At 37.1% G+C, this 22736-nt stretch overlaps 1 protein-coding gene across 2 annotated transcripts in view; it reads right to left on the bottom strand.

Annotated features, from left to right (window-relative positions):
- ADGRA1 (adhesion G protein-coupled receptor A1) overlaps nt 1–22736 on the bottom strand; it is a 277331-nt gene that overhangs the window by 189048 nt on the left and 65547 nt on the right. The window contains exon 1 of one of the 2 annotated variants that reach the window (XM_056352200.1): nt 11062–11176. The exons of the other annotated variant lie outside the window; for it this stretch is intronic. The gene's annotated coding sequence lies outside the window, so the exon portion shown is untranslated. Of the gene's footprint in view, nt 1–11061; nt 11177–22736 lie in introns of those variants that run through there. 2 annotated transcript variants of the gene reach the window in all.

The raw sequence follows: 22736 nt of genomic DNA, 5'->3' as shown, positions 1-22736 counted from the left end.
AAATATTCAAATTCCAAACATACACAACAGTTCCTATATATGTTTTCTTTTCCTGGGAAATTGCACAAATACAGAGATATATGGTAGGGTCACATTAGGTCTGAAAGTTCTTGGCTGTGTAGGTGCAAAAGCACATGCTTGGCCGTGAAAACCTGGGGAGTCAAGACAGAGTTGCTGTGCTGCCCAGCAGGAGACCCGTGGACCAGTTCCGTGGGGCTAAAACAAGACTGAAACGTCCAAAGCAATAAATGCCGAGGGAAGGACATACAGTGTATTTCCATGCCCACAGCTTTGCAGGCAGCTCCGCAGGGCCAGCAGAAAATACCTCCATGAGTGTTGGCAGCCGTGCCCTGGTATGCAGTGATAGATTTGGCGTTATGTTGGTTACGATAGCGGAGCTTGTGTCTATCCATGACTATGTAGAGACATGACGAGCACAGAAACTTTTGGTGGCTGAAAAGAGCCAGAGGCTTCCTTAATTTCTACACCCATTGGGACTTCTGCGTGTGTTCATGCCTAGAAGGCAGTTCAGCATGGGTTAGGTTGCTTGACACGTTTTCCACTCCTTTTGAAAAAAAAAGACTAACCATTGGGGGAAAAAGAAGAAGAAGAAGAAGAAGAAGAAGAAGAAGAATCAGTTCTGAGCTGAATTCCAACCTGTGAGAAAACTGTTTGCAAAGAAAGTGGAAAAGTAAGGAAAAAAGTATCCTCAACTTTTTTATTATTTTTTTTTTATATGAAGTACACAGGCAAAACAAAATGTAAGACAGACACTTAGAAAGTGAAAAAAAAGCACTTTCTACTGAGAAAGGTTTAAACTTGAGTGTAGAAATTGTTATTCCACATTCTAAGACTGAAGTTATTTGCCTGTTACAGATTTCCAGAAACGTTGTGTCCAATATTCTTAGGTCAAATTTCAAACTCTGGCCCACCAGTTTAACAGCATAATTACAATTTTGAAAATGAAATAATGGAAATTGAACCAGTATTTTCAGAAGTGCATCTGAATTATTTTTCCATAATAAAATAGGGAGATTACCAGAGTACCAGGGTAATGAAAGTATGGGGTTTTAGCTATAAAAAACATAAAACATATAAACCATTGTATCATGTACTTTTCAGTAGCTTCGTTTTTTTTAAAAGGAAACGTTTGATTCTTTTTCTGTTACTAAACAATATTGACTTGGAAAAATACAAGCAATTCTTAATTGAATTTAAATTTAAATTTCAGAGAAATACTTTCTCCCATGGCTCAAAACACCCAATAGAAAAGAAGAAAGAATTCCATCCTGAGCTGTAAGCAAAAGAGAAGTACCTGCAGATGGCTTACAGATTAGCTTAGAGTAGTTTTGAGCCAAAATAATAGTTTACTATGCAGTGTATATCAATAAAATATGAATCATCTTTCATATAATGTTTATTTTATCGTAGTGTTTTCGTAAGACAGAAGTAGAACACTTCTAAAACCAAGGTGATTCAATTATAAAATGTCAAGGAGGGACTCCACCTTTCTGCCTGCTTAGTATTTCTATGCAATTTCATTAAAAAAAGAATCTTAATTAACAATATCACAAAGAACATAGTCACTGATTATATACTGCATCCCGAGGGACCTACAGTCATCGTTTAGCTTGTGATGGGAGATGGACAGAACAAGACTGCCATAACCTTCACCCATCTCCAGGAACACGCACACTCAGAGCCATTCTGCCTATTTCCCCGGGAATACCGCAATGCCTGGATACATTCCAGCATTGCCTAGATTAGGAAACCTTTTCTGGGGCGGGGGTGGGATTAAAAACAGAGACCATTTGAACATTTAATTCATCCAATGTTGGAGGGAACATTAATTACATAAAAACCTGCCAATTTAAACTGTCAGTAAGAAGTGGTTTAAGGATAACAGGAGAGAACTGTCTATAAGCAGTTTATCTCAGAGGAATTAAATTTTTCTGAAAGACTGGTCTGGGAATCCTTCCCCAGAAGCCTCTGTTTTATATAAACTGGGGTTTTGGTAATAACTTAGACAAATGTAAGTAATTTAAAAAACAACCGCATGTGCCAATAAGAAGGCAGGCAGAACTGTCTTCTCCTGCAGAAATCAGGGTTAACAAGTATTGTCTTCAACTGCTCTGAAAAATTTCCTTAAGTATTTGCACTGCACAGTTTTTATATTTATACTTTTCCCAAGGGTATTTGCCAGAAATTTTAAAATACTTCTTGCTAAAATTTCATATGAAATACGGATGAATGATGGAGCAAACCAGAAGGCTGTAAAGTAAGGAGCCCAGAGGATCTATATGAATGTACAATTTCTACACATTCTTTAAGCTCATCACCATGTACTTTTTATGCCATACAATATATATGTTGTGAGATTTTCAAGTAAAAATTATTGTAAACAAACTAACAAATTCTATTCCTTCTACCTCAGAAGTGCCAGACTGATACTAATTTCAAGCCAAAACCTCTCCTATTATAAATATTAAGATTTTGGCATATACTTTACAACTTGTCCCTGTGGGTCTCACTTAAAATCTTCTTTTTCAATTATTTCCATTCTGTGTTGGTTTTTTCCTAGTGTTTCAGACAAAATTACAGGGTTTTAATCTTTTATTTTATATAAATGTCTCAGTTATTCAGCTCTAGAATATACAAAGATTATTAAAAAAAGAAAAACAGCAAAAATCAACACAGCCATAATAATACACAGTAGTAGCGGGGGCCACAGGAACACAGGAATGCCCACAGGTCTTCAAACCCTGAAAGTATACCATAAAATGGAGAAAACAGGAAGGGATGCACAAAAAAAAACAGTGCGAGGAAAGAAGGATGCATGTTATTGTTGGAGATAATTATTGCTGAAGGCTGGTAGTATGTTTTGTTCAGTTACTTATCACTTCTTTTTCTGTCCTTCTCACCACACAGAGTAATAAAACTTTTCCCAGATTGTCTTTTCAACCGTATCTTCATGGCATCTCTTATTGCACCTTCTTCAGACGGCCTCTCCCTCAGCCTCTCAGGAACAGTGCTGTGTTTCCCCAGTCTTCCTGTGGAAGGCCAGGGACCCAGCTATTCTCTCTGACAAATAATTCAGTTTATTCACCAAAAGTTCAGTCAGGCATGAAAGGGGCAGAAAAGCCCACTTTTGAGAGAGTGCTTTGGAGAGCCACAGCCCAATTTCTCCACTAGCCAGCTGTGCCATGCTGGTTTCCTAACCGGTTATTTTATTTTCAGTTAGTTGTGGAAATGAATTAAAGACTGTATTTCTCAGTAAAGTGCATACGCTATACTGAGAATAAAAGCGTACAGACAGGAGATTGATCAGCAATGGATATCTCACTTTAAAGCTCAGAATCATGCCCATATATGATAAATCCTAATCCAAATATTTCCCTACCGAAAAAACTGTTAATAGTTTCCAGTGCTGGTAGAGCTGGAAGTATTAAGGAAGAAACTTGGTGGCAGCAAAGGTGCTTTATGGTGGCTATTTTACCACATGTATTTATAAATCTGCACTTGATACATCTTCTTAAAGGATGACAGCATCTGACACAAATCATCTGTTATCTTAATGACATCACTACATAAAACGTCAGATGAGCAAGTGTATCATTGTGGTGGGTTGACCTTGGCTGACTGCACATCAGACTAACTGAAGTATTTGTGGTTCTAATGGGAAACAGGAGCCTAGATGCTCATAAATTCAATTAAGTGACTTTCTGAAATACAGCTAAACCTCATGTTACATAAATTAAAAAAAAATAATAATAAAGGAATTGTTCATTATTTAAATAGCTTATAAACTAACTTTAAGAGTTAGTTTATGTTATAATCCTGTCATTTATGACTACTAATATAGAATTTTTTTTATAGGACACCTTACATAATTTTTCTAATGTGGAATCCCCTGATAGATCTATTCACGACTATGCTATAGCAAAAATCTTAGTGTCTAATCAACCAGTTTGTTCAACAATACAAGAACAATTTATATTGCAAGAAAATGATGACTTAACAGCAAGTGTCCAGGCAAAATTCCTACGAAACACTACGAAGTGTTTTTACACACCTGCATTTTAGAAGTGTACAAAATATTTCCCTAAAATAACAACTCTTACATCTAATAAATGTAACTAAATTAGTAGACTATTAGACTATTCCAAGTCAGGAGTCTATTCCTGTTGACAATATTCCTCTTCTACAGTTGATCCTGAGAAACTGGTACTGTATTAGTTTTAGAGGTGCTTTGTCCTGACTAACAACACAGGAAAGATCCTTTTCATTCTAACTTGACAGCAAAAGTGATCTGCAAATTATGACCTGTCATTTCTGCCTGCGGTTGTCAAATACAACTTTCTTTTACTCTGTTTCTGAACAATTCACACACTTTTAACCACCAGTGATTTTCCCTGTATTTCTTTCCCTTTGCTTATATTGCTATCCACTGAGTTTCAAGCAGTAATTCCTGGCTTTTGTCACGTTCTGCACATTTTGTATTCATACAACTGTAATGATCTTGAAGATGTTTTTCCATTAAAATATTTACCTGGGATTATATTTAATAAAAATATGTCTTATATTCATTCCTCCCACTTTGAAATATATTTATCTTTTACACCTTAAAAGATACATGCAGTATGTTTTGCCCTTTTAAGAAGTGATGAATCCAGTACCTACTCATAAAACACCAGTACTAGACTGTGATCTAAATGCTTTTTAGCCAAAAATTTAAAAAATAGCTTTTTAGGATTTTTATCCAGTAAAATGAATTATTGAATTGCGGATTATGACCATCACTTGCAATCATTCCTACTAAAAAAATCTAATAATCTTAATCTTTACTTTAGCCCTGATATGAACTGTTTAGATACTAGGATAATTAATGTAATATAAAGGTTAAAATGTCTTGATTGTATCAGAGACGTAAGTAGCACAAAGATAATGACCATTGCACCAGTAAAATATGATGGCATGGAGAAAGCTTCCAAGTATTTCAATTACATACTACATCTAATTTAAATAATTATTTAAGTACTGATCAAGTCAAATTACATCTCGTATTCCAAATGCCTCCTGCATCTCTTCATGAAGGAAACTTTCATAGACGAGGCTTTACTAGTCGTTCATAAACCAAGTTTATATTACCATATATCAATAGGACTACATTTTTCTTATTCTTTCAAAGTCTCATATAATATGACCAACCGAACAAGATCCATTTGTGGAAAATTTAGAAAGGACTTAACATTTAGTATTTTATGTTGATTTAATTGCAAAATTATATTCTTTTATTTGATATGACATTTACCATTTAGTATGCAGTTTGCATCACAGTACCTGAACTTCTCAACTGGTCGTTTGCAAAAACGTCTCTCCTCAACAGCTACTTCACTTGTCAAGAAAACCAAATCTGACCCGAGACCCTGCCATGTCTCCCTGTTATGCAAAATCACTAAAATATTTCTTCCTTTAGGAGAGATTTATTAATAGTGAAACAATGCTGTTTCAAACTAGTATTTCCTAAGTTGCCATTTTTGTTGCAAGCAATCTCAAACCTTCTCAGCTGAAACCCAGCTAATAACCCTGTGCTTCATACTGATTTCAGTTCCAGGTAACTGTGAATTAAAGTTCACTATATCTACTTGTGAACTAGCAGAATCTGACATTTTTATTAAAAGATGACTGTGAATCTCCCTAACAGATGCTCTAATGTGAAACTGGTTTATCAGGGAACAGGTCACACTGACTTTTCTAAGGTCAATACCAAGTTTTGAATTCATCCTTTTCCTGAGAACTCTGAAAATAGCTCAACAGATCAGCAACAGTTGCCAGAGAGCCCAATAAATAACACACATGTTGTTCTTTGGGAAGTCTTCCTTTTGTAGGTTATTTTCATTTAGCCAATATTTTAAAAAAATCTATTATATTTATGCAAGCACTACCAGAAAAGAATACTGGGACACAGCTAGTCAAATCACATAAAGTATTCACAAACAGGAGAGCACAGACATTTCTGAAATAAAAAGCAAGACCAGCTAATCTTTTCTTCAAATCAGTTGACCTGAATGGCAGAAATAATTTTCAACACTTTTAAATACTCAAAGCATATCAAAAGCAGAGCCACAGTTATATGTACCAGGCCACTCGAAGCACAACTGGAAAAGTGTTGGCCCAGGTCCAAAAAAGCTCTTAGGCTGACTAAAGTGAAAGTTAAGCCGAACATAGGTACTAAGTCCCAGAGTGCAATTTACAGCCCCCCCCACCACCACCTCCTACACGTCCCAATGGCTGCAGGTGCCTCAGTCGTCACTTGGCAAGTTCCCGAAGCACAGAAGTGGTGCCACATGTGCTGCACACCTTGGAGCTGGTCTCCTACAAAAGCTCTTTCGGGATTTGCAGACAAGACCTGCCCACACCCTGGCTCTCTGTGGGGCCAGGCAGGCTAAAGGAATGCACTCGGCAAAGCCACAAAAAGAAAGCACAGCCCAGCACCCTGGAGAACGGCCAAGCGGTGAGGAAGTGTTGTCATCCATCTTTTCTACGACAACCTAGTGACTGGAGCTGGGAAAGTGAAAGACTGTTCCAGCATCGTCCTCGCCCAGAAGGGATGCATACCTACATTTAAAACACACAGGAGCCGAAGAAACAGACAGGGGTCTCTGTTCCCTAAAACAGTATTACTGTATTTTATCAAATGAATGTTTACAGCAAAACCCATTTTCTCCTTGTGAATAAAATACCCGTGACACTTGACCACTTCTGGGGTTTTTTTTTTCTTTCTGGTCCCATAAATCTTAAACTCTTGACTGCATATTGGCACAGGTCCACTTCAGCAAGACCTACATTCTGGTTAAGGCCTTTCCCAAAGAGGTAGCAAATGTGTAGTGTGCTTAGACTGAACCTGAGTCCTCTTCCCAAGCAGATCCTCCAGCCAGCAGGCTAGTATAGAAAGAACAAAAGCACAATGACCAGGTTACCAAAGAAAATATGGAGTCAGTTATGCCTGTGAAGAAGAATGGCTTCAGAAGAATTATTAGGTTGCAAATCCCTGTCCCACAAAGTATTCCAGCTTAGGGCTGCACAGGAAAGAGTCATCAGGCTTCAGCATTTCCCTCAGCACTTGGTGCCTGTTTAGTCCTTCAGCATGGTGGCTGGCTGGATTCTCTTACACAGCTGACTCTCCCCATCCACTGGATAAAGAGCTCAGGCCTCCAAAGAATAGATGAGAATTACATTTTGAAAGCTAAATATCTGTGTTACGCATGACACTGCTGAGAACCACTAAGCCTACTATATCTTATGGATGATGGGAGCCTTAGTGACTTCCTCAGCTAGCAAGCTGCTAAATTTTCTGTTTAAGGACTATATGTATTATGTACTACCCATTTGGCTGGGGTTTAGTTTGTTTTTAGCTGTTTTCAGATGGCTTCGAAATAGGCCAAGACCAGAATCAACTTTCTTTTCAATCCAGCAAGCAAAGACCAGACAAGACAGCAGGAGCAACCCAGAGCAAAGAGCATAATTAATGTGACACATGCTCCCTTCCAAAGTGGAGAGCTGAGGTGCACATTGGGGATTGCAGCTCAAATCTCTAAGAAGTAATGACAAAGTGCAATACCCCTAAGAAACACTGCAGGCAATACTTCAAAAACCAATCATCCTTTTTAATTTCAAAAAAGACGTGGAGCATACAGCTAAATAAGATTTTGCATTTCCTTTCCAATATAGGAATTTTAAAAAGGGTTAATGCTGGAGAACAGTGTTTTCCTGTGGAACATTATACACTGTGCACATATTCCACTCTTATCCCTTCCCCTCTGCTGATAAGTGGTGGGAAAGGGCAACTCAGAAAAAAGTCATCCCATATCTGTCTCCCACTCAGCACACACTAACCCAGTTCTCCAAAACCTCATCACAGTGTTCAGCTCATTAAATTCAGCTGAAGGATGAGAACTGGGCTGCACCACCAAATGCACACTGTTTGTGTTTACCAGCAAGAACACTGCATGCAGTGTTGCTTACAACACACCCCGTAATACGAAAGCATTCTTGTTGGCAGCTTTGACAATTTATCTATTCATATCAAAGTGAAACAGAGGCTGCTTTAAAACTGTTGCTCCCTGTCCTAATGGGAAAAGAAGAATATTAAAATCTATCACAGTGAAATCTCTGTTGCCATCAAAAGGTCGTTGATCCAACAGACAAACAACCTAGTGTTAATGATTTAACAAAACATTTTTCACACAGATTACATGCTCATCCATCAATATATAATATTTTTCACATCAAGAAAATAAAGATAATTTTCTTTTAAAATGCCAATTGCAAAGAATTGTGTGCAAATCAATTACAATGCTGAAGTAATTATGCTTTTACCTACAGAAACAAATTAAAAACACAGTTAAAAAAGAAAAAAATGTTGCTGCTGTTTGGAAGTAGACTCATTAATGGGAGAACTGTCCTAAAAAGAGAACAATGCTGTCATACAATTTGTTCAGCAGCCTCTTGATTTGACTAGAGCTATATGCAGGCAAATGTATAGGCCTGGATTTCTTCACTCCCTTGTCTCTTTTTTGAGCACATACATGCATGAGGGAGAGAAGCTCAGAGGCTGATCTTGACTTCATGAAACTAAGTAGACCACCACATTCCTGCCAAATTGTATATGACAAAATAAACATTACACATTATTTCAACCATTCTAAATTTAAAAGAAATGAAACTCACACAATAACAAAACTATGAAAAGCAGTTAAGACTGCTTAACTTACTTTGAAAATAAGTTTTTTTCAGCTCAAGAAAGGTATGTTAATAGTTTGACTCTGAAATTGTCAGCAGAATAAAAAAAAGCACATGCATGTATTACTGAACATACAGAACCACAAAATGAGAGGCTTATTTTTTTCTTGAACTGGAAGCCTCAAAACAAAATATCCCCCCCCATTTTCTAAAAATAAAAAAAGGTGTATTTATAAATGTGTGTTAATAACATAATAACCTCAAATGCAAGTTCCATATTATTTTAACATTACATTGACAGTATCCTGCACAATTTCTGGTAACTTACAATATACTATATTATTTTCAAGAAATTAAAATGTAAATGCTATATCAAAACATGTACAGTTAACGTGAAAGCGATAATGGAAATATTTGTGTGCAGCCTTCAAAAATATTTTGCAGATTAAAAGTCAAAATTTACAAGTTAAAATTCAGCACAACACATCATCATCAGACAAATTTAGCAGTTTTAGTTGCACCATGTACGTATTCCTCCATAACTGATGATGACAACACACTTGTTTATTATGTATGAAATAAGATTTATGGTGTATTTAAGTATTCATTTTATTGGTTTAAGTCATTTAGTTTTATTACTTTATTTAAGTGCCAAGTTGGTGACTGCAGCTATTAAAAAATTGTGAGTGTTGAAAACATTGACAGCTAGGTGAGGTTCTTCTTTTTTGTTCTGTTTTAAACGAGAGCTCCTCTCGTGTAGAGTAGAGCTAAACAGATTCAAAGTTAGAACGACTGTATGTAACATAGGGGTGATTGATCCAAAACAAAATTACATAGGTGATACAAATATAAAATAATTCCCTGACATACTACCTACAAGTGCAGAGAACAACAGAATTAGTAATTAAAGTTATTTCCATACAACAGTAGATTTTAAGTATGAACTGAACAGTGCATGCATTTCAGTGGGTGATCTAAATTGTGTCATGGCAAGATCTTAGAAATAACACATTTCTACCTGTGATTTATTTCCTACCTTTGTAATTTGATTGTATCTTACATGTGGGTCTTTTTCAGGGGTATAGTACTGCAATTCATTTAGAAACTTTTGTTGGCATTTGGAGTAAGCTGTTACTCTAGATTTACTAACAGGTTGGGGTAGTACTAGTCTTGTACAAGTTAGCCACTTAAAATCACACGGCTACGCATGACTAAGCATTGCTACATTCTACTAAGCCGACAGATCTGGCCTTTTACATATTAGATAAAATACAGAGGCTGATGTCCAGAATAATTTCAGCAGCTGCACCAGTAAGATTTTACCTAGAACTATTCTTGCACTTCGTATACTTTTTACTGAACGACTTTTTTCCAGGAACAGCACCAACAACAAGAATAATAGATTTTATATTTATCTTACAGAAGACTCCAGAAGGTCCCAGTCACGGCTGGAGCTCTTTTGTGCTGTGCAAACACATTTTTTCCCAATTTGTATACATATAGAATGACTGGACATAAGTTCACCCATATACAATTGTTTGCAGGATAAGCCACAGATGTTATATTGCCTGCCCTAAAGAGATCAGAATAAAATTCACTGGCGTTTTGTCACTGACCCCTGAGAGACCAGAATGAAGTAAAATCTTGTCTTACAACTTAGTTCAAATGCAACAGAAATACAAAGTATCAGTTGAAATAAAACTTAAATAAAACATGATTTAAACAAAATAAATTGCCCCAGATTGCTCTGAAGCTGGGGACTGTTCATTTTAAGTTAATTCTATAACTGTTTCCCTGGGCACAGACTCTTCATGATACTGACTCTACTAAAAAGCTCCTTCCCAACCAATCTGTTTGGTTCAACTTAGCTAATGTTTTTGTGACACCAGTATTTAAAGATCTGCATAAGATTTATAGGCTACCACAGCATGAACTCTTGCCAGTAAAGTCTTAATTACTTTCAGAAAAACATGGAATGTGATGACCATGTTTATTGTTATAACCTTTTTTCTTTTGAACTAATCAAATACAGCTTAAACAATTCACTGGAAAGACAAAATATTCATAAAAGCTCCACAAGACAGTAATTATTGAAGGAAATATCAGAAATCTGCAGCCTTTCCAGTAGCAGAAAAAGCCTGTCCCATTTCTGGAAAAAAAAACCAAACAAAAAACAACCAAACAATAACCCAAAACAAAACCAAGCCCACAACCCCCACCCTAAAAAAAAAAAAACAACCCACCAACCAATCTGGCATAGACCAACATTTTTGGCGTTTATAAATGTCCACAGTGTCACCCAGAAAACAGATAACTTACTGTATAATGTATAAAATCCTTAGTCCAGCTGGTCCATTTTTTCTAAACTTTAAAAAACATTTCCAAAAATACAAAGCATTTTTAATGGATTTCAATGGTCTCTTTCTTCTTTTACATAAAATCACTCAGAAGAAGGATGTTTTCTTAAAAACAATCTGCTATCCAGGTCCACCCTCCCAGGCATGTCCCTTGGAACTGTTCCAAAACTATCCCCAAAGCACTGGCGTTTCAGCAACTGGAATGACAACTTCTTTTTAATTGTTTGAGATCCTGCAGGCTTCTATCTGAGAACAAAGCGTGCACATAAAGCACATTCTATGGCCATGATTCAAGTTCTTTTGAAAATAAATGATATATTGAAATAATGCTATGTTATATAAAGCAGCCTCACTGACACTGGATGCTCAGCGTTACACCAAATCATAGCCAAGTTCATTTCCCACTCATGCAATTGGACATACTAGAAGCACAATAAAGCTTACATAAAGCAATTTTTTCATTATGTGGAACCTAAAGTATTCACTTGAAGTTTGAAGGGACTTTACCGTGAAGAAGCAAAGATGAAGTCTGTTTAGCAACAGACAAATAAAATATTGAATCCAACACAAAAGTCTATTTGATGGTTGGTAGTGATACATTTTAATATGACAAGAACAAGGGAGTATCTAATGAAGTTCAAAAGCAATATATTTAGAGCTGACAGAAGGAAGTACTCTAACACAATATGTAATTAACCTACAGTGTCATTACCAAAATATATCATTGAGGTCAAGAGCTTAGTAGGACTCACTAAAAGAACTAGGAAAGATATGCCTAATGAGAACATTCACATACACATCAGACAGTATTTCTGAGGACATATTATAAAAAGAGAAAGTTTCTTGCATGATTTTTTTTTATTATTTAAAAAGTAATTGCCTTTTCTGAAGATTTGATAATCTCGTCATACATCTGAGCTGAAATCCTGACTCAACAACGTGGGTAACAGAGCCACTAACTGCAGTGGAGTAGGATGCTCATCTCTGGCACTGGCAAGGGGCAAAATATTGGAGAAAGTGCACAAACACTCTGGTTTACAGCATGATGATTTAAATTATTCTAATTAAACCAGTAAAAGCCATAATGCAAATGCTTTTTGAGCACTTCAAAATTGCTTAAGTACATGTGGCTTTGTTGGTAAATTATAGAATCAAGCTAAACAAATTTAAACGATCTCTAAATGAAATTAGGTTTGTGTATTCATAAAGACACAGCATTTCTTCCACATAGCCCTTCAACAGCAGTACTGAGGTACATCTCTTCCCTCACTTATCCCTTCTTAGTTCTTATATCTATCAATCTGTCAATTATTAATACTTTTCAGAGGCCAAATGGCTCAGCTATAACGTAAACTTGGTGACAATTGATTTTGTAATTTAATGCAAGGGTTCAGGCTGTTGCTTTTTTTTCCTTTTTTCTCAGAGTTGGCATGCATTTCCCAGGCAATATAGAGAACATCACATTTATTAAATTAAGCCTTCAGCTTTCAGAAGACTTTACAAAAGGTTATATTTGTCATCTTCAGTGTTTATTTTACTATGAAACCAACACATTCAGCAATAAGTCAGATTTATTGTGAAAATAAACACATTAGAACCTTATAAATAGCTGTTAGAAAAGTTCCGTATGGTCTGCCAAAAGCTCCAAATGATTGGTTCATGAACTTTTCCTCTGCATGGTCTAATGGCTTGAAAAAATTGTTTATTTTTGACTGGTTATGAATAGATGAGGATTATATTTCATCTACAGTCTTTATTAAAGTACCAGGATTTAGAAGAAATCCAAACTTTTAAGAAACACACATTAAAAAAATAAACTGTTGACAGCAGATATACATATTGGAATGGCAAAGTGGAGTGCTACTTTAAAGTTGCATTACACAATGAGTTTCTCAATTCACCTGATTACATCTCCTAAAAAGAAAAAAATAAATCATTGCTCAAAGATACTGTAAGACTTTAACAGTTTATCTAAATGCTTATAGCAATTGCCACAGCACGGGTTAATGCAAGGAACTGTCTGCTTCATCACGAAGGATCTTACATCGCCTTATACTTGCAGCAAACATGCTTTATCAAGCGTAGGAGTCTTTTGGTGAGAGGCTGGACACATATCTAGCTGCACATGATCCCTGCATCCTTTGGTATGCAATGCCCTCACAAATTGGCTCCCTGGGAATGACAATGCTTTCCCCAGCGTCAAGGAATCGGCTCTGATTTCCAAATCACTCAGACCTTTTCAGATCTTTCCAGCACACAGGCTGCACACAGAGGCCAAGATGCTACCTCCTAAAACCTGTATGGAGAATTGTTCCTCTAAAACGCAGCCATCTTTCTATAACTGTGCTGAAAGATCAAAGTCCTCATCTTCAAACCTTATAAGAACATCTGCAAAATTATATTCCATTGTTTTTCTGAGTATGAAACCAGCTGTCACTACTTTAATAAAAAGCATATTTGGGTGGACAGTGTATTAGGGAAAGGTTTCTCAGTAGCGCTAACTAATACAGTAATAACAGGGAGGGCCAGGAAACATTTTTATTTCATGAAAATTGGAGGCTTAGTATTACTTTCTCATTCAACACTAGAAAAAGAAATCAGTTTCTCAATGTTTTTTGAAGGAAAGAGGAGATGGAGAACAGCTGAGAGCCCAGCAGGCAGGACATGCCTTGTGACAGGGAAGGGCCACCGCTGCCCAGTGTGGAACAAACGTTCAGATCCAGCGCTTTCCTGATCCTAGGCAAATGCGTTGTCAGTTTTAATTCACAGAAGTTTTCCTTTTTGTATGTATAAAATCAACACTACCTGCGTCGGACTGGTTCAAGAGAAAACACTGCCAAGGCACTTCCCTCGGTTACCACAGTGAGGCCCATGGACCGCCTGTAATCCCAGCCACCCCTCCCACTGAAAGTGTCACCAATGCATTTATACAAAAATTTTCAGTTTTGAATTAGAGAAAATACCCTTCCCCCAGTTTTGAAAGTAAATGTAGGACTCTAATGTCACCCGATATCCATAAGAAATTAGATGACATTCCAACTATGGAAGAAACCATCCAGCAGAATTCCTCTTAAGTGAGCAGAATTACCTCCTAAGTAAAAATTTTTTGGTTTGGGTTTGTTGGGGTTTTTTTTGTTTGTTTAGTTACTTTTACATGGTAGAGCAGATGTACCACATTTTGTATTAGTTTCTGCTTGAATGAATAATGGAGACATGAGCACTTGTATAAACAAGGAAAGGTATTTAATGAACATATTGTACATACTAAAGAGGCTGCTTTCTGCTGGAAGAGTGCAGAATGCATTCTTCCAAGTGCATGAAAATCCCATATTAATGATGCATGAGTTTTCTATGAACTGGGCCAGGCATAAACTGTCAAATGGATTTAAAACACTGAATCAAATCTGATAATTGCTCATTTCAACACTAAAAAAAAAAGAAAAAAAAAAAAAAAGAAAAAAATCCACCCCCTCATGGAAGACAGAAAATGTCTAAAATTACAGCATTTTTTTTACATAGTTTTTCATTAAAGATCATTTGTTTGTATCTCTATTTTGAAAATTCAAGCCTGCTGGTCCCAGATGAACGTGTTCCGCTAGAACTGCAATTTGTTTCATTGTGGTTTTATTCATTTTCATTCTCTTCATGAGCAACAGTGACATTTGAAAAACCAAAAGAAAAGGACAGTGTAGTTGGAACCTCCTATTTACAACGTATTTATAGCATTTGGCACGTTGGACACAGTTTTCTGAAAGATATTATTAGACTTGTCAGTGAGTGTCCTGCCGCTTTTTCAGGACTCTGTGGGTTCAATCTATGAAGGCAAGTGCTGATGCTTTAAATGTTTGGCTGCAGTCAGAGCCTCGAGTGAAGCATTTCAGCTTCCTACGCAATAGGAGCACAAGTGCTACCAGCCAGGATGAGAATGAAAGTCCATCCAGCTGAGTCCCATATCCAGCTGTGGCCAGTAGCAGAAACTCACAATAAATACTTATGAGGAACAGTGACGCTTCCCTCATGTGCTCCCAGCTTTGAGCTGGGTGCACCACATGTATTTCATCATCATTTAGTCATTGAGAGGATACAGCAGGCTGTCTTAATTCCTGACATTGAAGTTTTCCACTCTAGAATTAAACAACTCTTCATCAAATTGAAACATAAATTAGTCACAGTTGTAATGGTGATGCATTCAACAGCATTTCCTGACTTGGACACAACCACAAATTGAAGTCTAAAGGTTCAAATTGCCATGGTCATGCAAAAGAGTTCCTTTAAAATTCCTCTAAAATCAGGAAAAAAAAAACCCTCACACATAACTCAGCAATATTTCATTGCCTTTTTTTTTTAAACACAGTATGTGACAAGCCCATTTACACCCCAGCAGACGCTCCACCAATTGGCTGAACAGCTCCATATTTCATTAGTACAGCTCCCTATTCCATTTTAAGTTTTCAAAGGAGGTTCTTACAGAATTTGCAATTTGTACATTTTTTTCTATCTGCCAAGATTTCATTGTACACAGTTGAAACTTCAAAATTAAACCTAGGCCTAATCTGTTGGTTAAAAAAAAAATGGAAAAAACCCAAGCAAAATGTTGCTACATATCGCCAAACAATCTGCATACCCAAATAAGAAAGCACCACCAAAAATATGTAGAATAGAATCATAGAATTGGTTAGGTTTGAAAAGATCTTTAAAATCATCAAGTCCAGCCATTAATCCAGGACTGCCAAGTCCATCACTACACCATGTCCCTAAGCTCCACATCTACGTGTTCTTTAAACACTCCCAGGGGTGGCGATTCCACCATGTCCTTGGGCAGCCTGTTCCAATGCTTGACCACCCTTTCGGTGAAGAAATTTTTCCTAATACCCAATCTAAACCTCCCCTGGTGCAACTTGAGTCCGTTTCCTCCTTCTTGTCCCGTCACTTGTTATCTGGGAGAAGAGACCGACCCCCCCCTGCCTGCAGCCCCTGTCAGGCAGCTGTAGAGAGCGATAAGGTCCCCCCTGAGCTGCCTTTTCTCCACATTAAACAAGCCCAGATCCCTCCACCTGCTCCTTGTAAGACTCATGCTCCAGACCCTTCACCAGCTCCATTGTCCGTCTCTGGACACCCTCCAGCACCTCAATGCCCCTCCTGCAGTGAGGGCCCAATACTGAACACAGGATTCGAGGTACGGCCCCACCAGCACCGAGTACAGGGGCACCATCACTGCCCTAGTGCTGCTGGCCACGCTCTTTCTGATACAGGCCAGGATGCTGTTGGCCTTCTTGGCCACCTGGTCATGGCGCTGGCTCATGTTCAGTTTGCTTGTCAGCCAGTGCCCCCATGTCCTTTTCTGCCCAGCAGCTTCCCAGCCACCCTTCCCCGAGCCTGTAGCGCTGCGTGGGGTTGTTGTGACCCAAGTGCTGTTTCTGATACAGGCCAGGATGCTGTTGGCCTTCTTGGCCACCTGGTCATGGCGCTGGCTCATGTTCAGCCTGCCATCAACCAGCACTCCCAGGTTCTTTTCCACCAGGCAGCTTTCCAGCCACTATATATATACCATAGGAGCTGCTACTGAATGTAAATATAACTATAAAAATGGAAAATAAATAAAAAGTTTTTAGACTCGTAAATATATTCTTAAGATGAAAAACTATTACCTAGCTGCTTGACCAAACAGGTCAGCGAGGTGATAATTTCCCTTACCCATCAGTTACGACAGGACTGAAAACATTTCATGGATATTCTCAACCAAGTTGCATATTTATGTAAGACAAAAGACAAGTGAAAATACGAGTTTTTAAACACAGGAGCTATAAATACATGATGTGACTGACATTACTCAGCCATATAAATTCATAAAACTCAGGTTTTGATTCCTTTTTATTTTCTTTTCCCAAAAAAAAATCTGTTCAAACAAAAATCTCACAAAAGAAAGCTCTTGTATCTCACTTTAACAGACAGAAAAGTTAGTAGGATAGAAAAGTCTTTAAATTAATGTCTTGGGTTTGATGCTTGTACATAACAAACTTGCACAAGGTTTGGGAAAACTTACCCTTATCTAATACAACACATGATGAGGAAACAAGCAACCAGAGACCCCAGCCCACCAACACCCCCTTTATGATTTCTCTTGCACAAGATTTTCTGCTTCTTCCTAACTCTATTGATCATTATTTTTCTACAGACTTGTGCATCTATTTTTAAATCTATAAATATGAAGTATTTGAACAGCAGCCCTGTAACAGTTATTACTGTGCCCTACAAACAGAAGCAAATAGGTTCATTGCAGTAATCAAAGGGCAGCAAATATTCTTCATTTAATTCAGATGTTTTATTGGAAAGAGTAGGCTTCAGTGCCTCAGTCATGCAGCAGCGATGTCTAGAGAACAAATTGCTAGAGGCCAATTAATTAAGCAGTTACGAGGGGACAACACAATCTTTTATCTTCCAGTTTATAATTATTTTTAAAAAGAATGAATAATAATATAATTATGTACAAATATATAGAAAATATGATCAATTATACATACTTTACCATAACAGAAGAGAATTGCTGTCTTTCATAGCCAATTATGGGCTTTCAGCTGAGAGACCATCACCATTAACTGAATCCAATTTCACATTGATAAAATTGATCCTATTAAAATAAACCCACTGGCACAAAAGACAGCTTGAACTGTTTCCTTCCAATCAACCATAAGGGAAAGGGAAAGGGGGCTCAATCTATTTCTACTTTAATCAATAAGCTCTTTAAATGGCATCCAGTGTGTTCCTCACCAACACTGCCCTCTGAAGAACCATTCTTCAGTTTTACTCAACCAGAGACCAAAAGCAAGCCACTCACTCTCTTTTACCACACAGACCCTGTGTGCCTTTTCTGTGCACCATTCACTTAGACCTCACCTTAGCAAGCTGTGGGTGCAGACCCCACCAGGACCAGAAGGTGGATTTCTCCACTGCTCCCTACAGTGGCTCTGCCTAGGGGAGCGCAGTTTAAGGCTTGGACCATGAGTGCAGTACACCTAAGTGCAGCACATCACTTTCAAGAACTAACTGCCTAAAACAAAAGTCTACGCTATCAAACAAATCAAAGAGTTTTATATATGCATAGCTTCTCAATTCTACTTAATTAACCAACCAGGCTATTCTACAATGTAAAACTGAAAATTTACACAGCAACTTTGACATACATCTATTGAATAGTTACTGGGTGTTTTCATAGTAAAAAATACTAAAAAGTACCAAAAGTATTCAAAGTACTGTGGTTCCAGGCATTTTTGTAGGCTTTCATAAAAGAGAGGGTTACACCCCGCAGACCTCTGAAATTTGTACAGATGTTCTTACTTCTTTCTATTTAATCAAGCCATGCCTATTACTTAGCAGAAAAGATAATTTGGGAGAAAGTATTTTCATGCCTTAATCACATTAGCTGAGTTCCAAATGAATTGCTACCTTTAGGCATTACTTTTAGTCACTGGCAACAGAGTTCCTTAGCTTGCTTTCTTTTTCTAACATGATCCAATCTCATTCATAAAAATATTCATTTATGAACAAAATCCATAAATAATCAGAATAAATAAAAAATATAACATAAAGCACTGATGCTAGATAATTTTTATAAATACATGTAAATCTCTACAAAGTTAAATACAAACCTTAAAATAAAGACTGGATATATGACATCTAATGTACTGTCTACCATCACAGATAGTGACACAGATATATCACCCTATTCACAGATATTTACAAATGTTACTGCAATTTTCTAACTTGATGGTGTTTCTCTGCTTTTATGTGGACTTAATCTTCTATATAGTGTACTTTTTCATAGTGTAATTATTTTTATATGCCTTTTTCTCATCAAAAAGTCTTTTTCATTTAAATATACTAAGACAGTATTTCTTTGGCCCTCTGAACACTGATGCCATGCACAGAATTAAGTGACTCATTTAGGATTCTACTAAAACTACTAATCAAAATAAAACACTGGTAAAGGCTTCTCCATTAACTCCTGTTCAGCTGTGGCTAAACATGACTTAGACAAAGCCAAGACATCTGTGGCATTCAGTGCAGGAAGCACCGCTGCCCTTCATCTTGACCTTTTTCATCCCTGCTATATTTACAGAAGGAACAAATTTCAAACACAATTAATTTTTCAGTTTAGAAAAACTGAAGACAAATTTTAAATCCTAAGTCTAAAAAGTGTGGTATGGATGAAAATTTATGGTTGTGGAAAAAAATATTATTTAGTCAAGTTTTTAAATAGAATCAAATACAAAGCATGTTGCATAAACTGCTGGAGCATGTACATCTTCACATTATCTGAAAACCAAAGTGCTGAGCTTTATCAAAGCCAGTATGCAGTGAACAATCTCATTTGGAAGGAAGGCTGCATACAGGGAAACTAGCAGCTACCGTTCATTTGTATGAAGATGTGCAGGCATAAAATTATTATAAAAAATTAAAGGAGTTAAATCCAAGTTTCAAAAAGTGGAGTGGGCTGGAAGTGAAGGAAGAGCTTCCTAAGTAGAAGAAGGTTTAGGAAAAGGCAAATAAGCATTACCCAGGTAGCATCAGACTGTCAACTGTGAACAAGTCAAATCAGTGAGATGCAAAAAATCTGAACCACAGTCAAAAGATGAACATTCAATAGCCTGCAATGTGCTATACTGCCATGCAGCATAACGGATTTATGTCTGTCACTACCAGGAAATGGGATGCAAAGTTGACATCAGGTGATAAAGGTCAGGAAACACAAATCAGTCTAATACCACTTTTGTCATATTTTCCATATTACATACTGTGAAGAATTATTTCCCACATGGTTTTTCTTCTTTGCTTTAACATTCCATGTATACACGATTTCCTGCCCCAAAATCTAAAATTTTGCTTGACACAATGGAAAACCTGGCATCTACAACACCTCAGTAAGATTAGTGCTAATGAATGATAAAAAAATAAAATGTTTCAAACTCTTTAAGCCATCGTAAAGAGTGTATAGCTCCAGAATACATTTGTAACTGTTTTAGCTTCAACAATAGTTGCCCTCAATGCACATACGTGAGGTGCACAGCCACATTGAGTACCATATTTAAGGTCTGCTTCTACAAAATTTATTTCTCACTGACTACTCAGGGGATACAAACTGTTGTTAAAAATTTCGTAAAGATGACAGAGGAAAATGGAAGGCAAAGAAGAAAAACACCAATTATTTCAGCCTGCCAGTGTCACTACCCAGAATATTCTTATGTCCAAAATTTTCAGACACCTGGGAGTGCACATAACAGATGTGACTCTTCAGGAACACACTGAACTCAGCAGTGTTTGGCTTGTGCATAGGTCAGCATATGCCCAGAAACTCAAACCACTGGATTTGCTGCACACGCACAGATCAAAAACAAAGCACATGCCCATCTAGTTCATGGATCCATCTTTTTGCTATGAGGTTTTCCAGAAAAAAAATACAGAGCCATGCAATGTAGCTGTAGAAGTGCCTCTTTGCCATGCTGCTCACTGAGGCTTTGGTTAGTTCTGAAGTCTCCCATACAGCTGTCCAACCCCCAGGTATGACATCTGTGGCAATGGTATTTCACATAACAGTGAATATGCCTATACTGAATACCGTAAAACTATACCATAAAACAACCTGCATAAAGCAAAATACTGACTGAATTTTACATATTGGGTGGGGGAAAAAAGCCACAAATCACTTCTTACAGTTTTTTATGTTGACATTGATTTAACTTGTAGAAGCAATAATGACCATAAAACAGGATATTGAAACTACTGCATTGTCTTCCCCTACTACATCTTTTAGTGATTTAAAAGACTAATTTTATATAAATACAATTACTTTTATTTTTTTAAAGCAATCTTGTTAACTGGTCTCCAGAGCATGTTCAAACACAAGCTTTTTAAGGGAGTAGTTAATGATGCATCTCCACTACTTTACTACTGTGCGTGCATGCACACTGCAGAGAAAACTGCTCACAACCCTGTACCTTAACTAGTAACCTACTTGCTTTTCTTCCATTTGGGTCAACTGAGAAAAAAATTATAGTTAAACCATGATGAGCATTCAAGAATAACTATTATCTTGCAGTAAGCAGCTGAAAGGCCTAAAGAAATACAAGGAACTCCTGTAACTTTAAACTTCCAGTCTTAAACTGTGTGTCAGCTCACAGGCAGTAAAATCTGAAAAATTGTACACAAATTCTTGGGAAACAACAGAAATTTTGTTCTGTGTGAAAAACAGAGAGGCAAAATATGAAGTATTTTAAAAGTAAATTGAAGCTTGGTCTCACTAAGAGATTTCCTGGGCAAACATTCATTAGAACTGAAAGACTTGCTATCAAGCAACATCATCTCGAAGAAAAGATTAGCTTGAACAGGTTCCCACATCCCATCCCCTTCCCTGTAAATATCCGTCTGACCACCATGTTTCATCAAATTCAGTAGTCTCTAATCCAGGGCAAAGGGGACCACAGAGTCTACATGATAAGAAAGTACGGTTAATAAGTGAGATAATGTGTTGTTAACACAGAGAAATCCAATTCCATCAAGTTAGAAGTCTTTGCTACTCGGGTGTCTTTGCAATGTCCTTCCCAGGACACTGGTATTCAGAAAGACTGAGGAGCCTACACGCAGCACTGTACTTTTTTTTTTTTTTTTTTTTTTTTACTTTGCTGTCACTCACTTGAAAATTTATTATCTCTGAACCAGATTTCTGAGCACCCCCAGGCCCAGCAGAGATCCACCCAGCACACATTTTAAGTTCCAGCTTTGTGCCACACGAAACTGTGACGCTGTTTGTGAATATGCAGCTGTCATATAGCTAACATACATCCATTGTTCTGCTCCAACTAATACGTATTGCAGAAACAACCTGCAACTCAGATTATCTGCTCATGGATAACCAAAAGCTGTCCACATTTAAAGGGAGGAGCATCAGCAAAATATTCTACAGGAGTCCCAAAGAAGGGAAAAGGAACTAAACTGGCAAAACTATCACAAAAACAGTTAAAATGGGAAGGCTAAAAGACAGAAACAACTATTTTCTCATTTACTTGAACAGTCATAGTATTCATTTGAAGTAGTACTTTCTGGAAATCCAGGAAGCAGAGTATATTTTTTATGTTAAAAGCAATGCTTTCCTGTATAACTAAGACCCCAGCCCAGTGAATAGGGTGACTGCTACCCTGCCACTCTGTTTCATTACAGTAGTGAGGAACCTACCTTAAATGCTTGGCGCCTTTTTTCTTTCTTTTTTCCCCCCTATATAGGCCTTTGAAAAACACTCAGCATTTCCCCTAAAATGACTTTTTTTTTTTTTTCTTAGAGACATTTTTTTCAAGGGATGGAAGTACGTCAACGTAGAAAAATAATTATTTCTTTAGGGAACAGAAGCTGGGGTTCCCCGCCCCTAGTAGCAGTAACATGACCGATTTCATAAATTGAGGAAATGAGCATAAAACATAAAATTCAATCTGTTTTCCCATGTAAAATACTATTAATGATCTATTAACTTAAATAACCAAGACCATCTCAATAAACTTTCCAACTACATGTTGGAAGTATTCTTTGAGATTGATATCATTAATACCAATGAAAATTAATGGGAATTCCACAATGTTATTTAGCACATCA

This window comes from Falco biarmicus, chromosome 9 (assembly GCF_023638135.1).
Source record: "Falco biarmicus isolate bFalBia1 chromosome 9, bFalBia1.pri, whole genome shotgun sequence".
Lineage (NCBI taxonomy): Eukaryota > Metazoa > Chordata > Aves > Falconiformes > Falconidae > Falco > Falco biarmicus.
The sequence above is the reverse complement of the archived record's forward strand: the minus strand, read 5'-3'. Positions and strand labels throughout refer to the sequence as shown.